This window comes from Ictidomys tridecemlineatus, chromosome 3, assembly GCF_052094955.1.
Source record: "Ictidomys tridecemlineatus isolate mIctTri1 chromosome 3, mIctTri1.hap1, whole genome shotgun sequence".
NCBI classification, from domain to species: domain Eukaryota; kingdom Metazoa; phylum Chordata; class Mammalia; order Rodentia; family Sciuridae; genus Ictidomys; species Ictidomys tridecemlineatus.
Genome location: NC_135479.1, coordinates 117,197,228 through 117,202,331, shown reverse-complemented (window position 1 = coordinate 117,202,331; position 5,104 = coordinate 117,197,228). Strand labels below are relative to the sequence as shown.

General features: G+C 40.7%; 1 long non-coding RNA gene across 1 annotated transcript; it reads right to left on the bottom strand.

Moving 5' to 3' along the window:
* Positions 1-780: 780 nt before the first annotated feature.
* On the bottom strand, positions 781-2,443 carry LOC144376324 (uncharacterized). Its single transcript, XR_013436638.1, has 2 exons — positions 1,335-2,443; positions 781-906 (listed from the first exon to the last, which is right to left on the bottom strand). It is a non-coding gene; the product is annotated as an uncharacterized LOC144376324 (long non-coding RNA).
* Positions 2,444-5,104: the final 2,661 nt, after the last annotated feature.

Here is a 5,104-nt window from a genome sequence, read left to right as displayed (position 1 = left end):
CCAGCTGCTGTGCTGAAATCTCCTTTTCCAGAGAATTGTCTTCATTCAGCAGGATATGCCTCCAGGACCCCGACGTGACTCTAGGAGCATTGCTCAAGGAATGACTAACTGACTTAGGAGTAAAAGCCAGCTCTGCAATTCATGCTCCAGAACGGCCCCGGGCATCAGCCTGAAGTATTGCTCCAGCTGAGCCCTCATCCCTGCCTGGCTTTCTTCTCTGCTCTCTCCGGCTTTCATGATGTCCCCTCTGCTGCCATCACTTCCCCCAGAATCACATGCACAAGAATTCCCTTCTCGGCTCTGCTTCCAGGGGACCCCAGTCACTACTAAAATTTTATTTTTAAAAGACTTTTTAAAAATTAATATTTCAGGTGGCATTTGTAATTCTGTACAAAGATCCTTTCTACCAATTAAGATTGAAATATTTGGGCCATTTTTCTTTAGTTGTTAAGGTTTTTCTAGGGTGTGATTTATGGAAGGCAAGGGTTTCAAAATAATCCACCACTTGAAAAGAAAAAAAAAAGAAAGAAAGAAAAAGATTTTGTGTTGAATGATTTGAGAAACTATATGCTACCTTAGGGGATTCACTGAGCATGTTCACTATGAAAGATTATGAGGTAGTGCTGCCCATGTTGTTTAAATGCCTCTGGAAGATATATTCAAATCCTATCTCAGGACCATCACTTAAATTTTTTGTTCCCAAGTTTCTCATAAGTAAAATAAATTAGCATATGCTTCATAATCACAACACAAGAATTAAATGATAAAATGCACTCAGCAGAGGGCTAGACACATGGTATATTCCATGAATCATAAGAAGTCAAAGTAAATACATCAGAACCTTGGGTTGCGGGAGAGAGGAAGGGGATCATTTAATTTTCTTGGCCATAGATCCTTTTTCGTTTCCTGCACACAAAACAACAGACACAGAAAAAACATGAAATGCAATTTGCAAAATGCTGAGTGAGTGAATTTCAGTAATGCTGACTCTACACAAAATGGAGGGGGTTATCTCCGAGCATTTGAGCTGTGTAAAGAGTTATGCAAGATAACTTCAGGCAAATGACCCCCAGGACAATCCAGAGCTTTTGAATAAAAAATGCTGCAGCAGGCACCAAATCAGAAACCAGAAGAATCAATTTTTCAAATCTAAGAAAATAAGTATCTGCCTTGCTCATATTTTTCAATTCTACATTAATTTTCTACCTTTGGTTGCATGATATTCTGGCCAAAATAGACTTGTTTACTCAATTATAGGTCATCTGTCAATTTGAAAAATGACAACCTTCCTGCATCTTAGGTCTGGGGACCTTATTTTTATGGCATCTACTCACTTCTGGCAGGAATCCCAGAGGGCACAGGAAAGTGGGAGGTGAAAGGCTTCATTCTTGGAGGAAGGATTTGGTAGAGATAGTTTTCTTGAAGCTGGTAGCCAGAGCCCAAAGCAGCAGGCACTTATGCTTATTCAGTTAGTACGAGAGGCTTTATACAGAATATTTTTTTACAAAATGAAGACAATAACACATCCAGAAAAATAATAAGACATATTCAGAAAGGAACATTGGACAGGTATTGTATTCGTTTTCTAGGGCTGACATAACAAAATACCACAGACTGGGTGACTCGACAACACATGCTTACCTGGCTGCTTTCTGGCTGTGTGTTCACAGGGCCTTTCCTCTACCTGCCTCTTCCTCTTGTTACACAGAACCAGATCACATTGCATTAGGGCCCACACTTAGATAAAGACCCTATCTCAAAATACAGACACCTTCTGAGGTGCAGGCAGTTAGGACTTCAACATGGAAACTGGGGAGGAAGCACATTTCAGTCCACAACACGTGTTCATATGGACCAAATAAATTGTGCTGTACTGTTTATAAGTTCTGCCTCCTCAAAACTCCTATCAGCCTTGAACTCCAGACAGTGGAAGAGTTGTACCTTGGAATATTTTCTGTGTTGTCCTACATGTCGCACTATCCCACCCCCATGCCCTAGGCTAGAGCTCTCTTCATTGGCAATAATTGCTTTAAAATCAATTAGTCATCAGAATCTCCACCACAGAGACTTCACCAAATGCCTTCCCCCAAATACCATGGGTCAGTTTAATAAATTTCTGTGTGGAGAAAGACCCAACTCGGAGTGCAGACACAGCAGCCTAGTTATAGTTTTACCTCTATTTAGTTAGGTATGGTTGGTTAACTTACATTTCCTTAAGGCAGAGAAAATAACCTGGAGCCTTCAGCTCAGGAAAAGGTTCTGTTTATGTCCTTTCCTCTTAGGTTCCAATGTGTCCAAAGGTCGCAGGTGCTTCCCTGTTTTCAGGTAGCTCTTTTGAAACCACATATGACCTTCAAAGGGCACACAAAATAGCAAACAGATCGCCATGGCGAGTGCCAGGCTTTGCTACCTGAACAAGATACAGCAGTCAACAGACCCAAGGAACTTTACAATTCAACAGAGGAGAAAGGAAACCTGAGGAAGTTCATTTCCTCTCGTGCAAAGATGTGATGGAAGCCCCTCCCTGTTCCATCCAAATTTTCTTTAAACAAACAACAACAAAAAAAAACTATTTTTCCCCATTTTTTTTCCTTGTTACTATTAAAGGAAGATGATGTGTGATTTGACTGCCTTCGCATGGCAGGGACCAGAAGGACTTGTTGGATGGCAGCCACCATGACCTGAATGTGCCTGTCTTCCCACTCATATGCTGAAATTCTAACTCAAGGTAATGGTACTAGAAGGTGGGGGGCCTTTGGAGAGTGATTGGGGATTAGTATCCTTATAAGAAACCTGAGAGAGTTTGTTTGCCCTTCCTTCATGATAGGATACTTCAAGAAGTCACCATCTGTGAACCAGAACAGCAGGCCCTCACCAGACACCACACACTGCCCACATCTAGAAGTAGTCAGAGGCAACACTGAGTCATTGTTGTCTCCCCAGATAAAATGTGTGCTCTTCTAGACCAAAGGCAGTGAGTGACTCCTGCTTTACATACCCTTCAAACCCCAGACAGCTGCTGGGCACAAGTCGTACAGATGGACCTCCATGTCTGTGGGTTCCACATCTGCAGCTTCAACCAACCACAGGTCAAAAATATTTGAAGAAAAAAAAATTGCATCCATACTGAAGATTTACAGACAGTTTCTTGTCATTGTTTTTACCTCTTCTATTACTTTGAATTGAAGCTGCTGGTATTACCACAGTTACAACTGCCAACAGCCATAACTACGTTATGATCTATTGGGCTCTAGGCACTTCTGCTTTTGAGGCCCCTTTTTTCATAAGAATATTAATGATTACATTTTAGACTACATTGGTAAAAATAAAAATATAATTCAGGGGAGGGTTCATTATTATTATGTTCATTTTTCTTCTAACGTTCAAAGAAATTAAAATTAAGACGTTTCCATGGACCCCCTAAAAGTTTTATAAGCCTTCAGCACTTTGTCTCCTGTGCCTAATAGGTAAGTTGGTCCTTCTAAAAACAGCTAACTTTTTCTTAGCCCTTGCAAATGTTGGCCATTGAGTTAAGTCAGTTTCATGCGTTGTCAAAATTAACCATCATGGGACACTTATGACGTAAACATTAATTTTAGTTGGGTACAGTGGAATACACTACCGTCCCAACTACTTGGGAGGCTGAAGCAGGAGAATCTCCTGCACACAGGAGTTCAAGACCAGCCTAGACAACATAGTGAGACCCTGTCTCAAAATAAATGGATATATTTGGTAGATACTGATATTGATATTATTCTCACTTTACAAATGAGAAACCATAGCTTAAAGAAGTCATGGAGGAGATAACTACAGAGCCCAGAATCAAATCCAGCCTCTTCTGATTCAAAGCCCATGAACTTCATCACTATACCATATTATTTCCAAGAACTGATAGCCAATAGGTCGCTAGCCCAAGCAATGACCTGAGTACCAGCCTAGACTAACCATGGAGGCTCATTCCTGAGCTATAAACACTACCCTAACTTCTTCATCAGATTAAAAAAAAAAAAAAAACAGCAATAACGTCTTATTGACTGACTCCTTGCCAGGAATGCAGATAATCAGACATGACTGTTCATATACCAGAAGTCTTCCTTGAGCAATAAAATCTAGAGTTGCTGGAATTTTTTTTTTTAAGTCTATAACTGTTAGTTCCTTATCATAAGTGCTCTTTAGACTTTAACTTAAAGTTACATTCACTTGGGACACTGAAGACACTTTCAGTGTACAGTCATCATTTCTAGACATCCCCTTTCTCACTGCCACATGTAAGTTCTTGACATCATCTCTTGCTGAGCCAGTCTGGTAAGCAAGTGCCAGAGACTGCAGGAGGACAGAGACACTGATCCGATGCAGAACAGAGAGCTATCTTACAGGCAATGTCAAGGTAGAATCCAGAAAGGTGGACAGAAAGTTCAAGACACCTTTATAAAATAATACAATGTCTGCCGTAACTCAAAGGAAAAAGGCTAACAACACAAGGGAATCAAGAGACAAGCAAAACAACTTAGCCTGAGTTCCCCCAAATACAACTGTTGGAGTGATTAACCTGAGTCCCACACAGACATAGTGACCTCCATTAGTCAGATAATGGAGGTGCAAACAGATTGTGTGCCTTTTATTTCCTGGCCAATTACACAGCCCTATTTTCCTCTGCATGCAACAGAAATGACCTGAAAGCTTTTGAGGCACCAGTCAACAAGGTGTCTAATACAACCACCCTTCAAAAATTATTTTGTTCTCGAATTTCTTTGGGGGAAAATATTCCACAGCCAAACTGTGTGGCTTTGTGCCAGAGGCAGAGCTTTCTTCGCTGTCTCCATTGGTAGGAAGAGAAAGAAAATTAATCTACTATCAGTGCTTCCAGTTGAACTTTCTCTAACAGCAGTTTCTCCTCCTACAATGGACTCCACAGTTTAGCCCCTGTAGTTTGGTGAGTTTGAGAGCGGAAGCAGAACTTGTCACTTTTCTTTCCAAAAGAGGAAAGGTTGCAAAACCCACAGAAACTCAAGAGAAGCATTTGTGGATTTTTAAAATTTTGCAAATATTGGCTGAGCATCACTAAGTACTATAATACTGAGTTGTTGAGATAAACTGAAGGAGC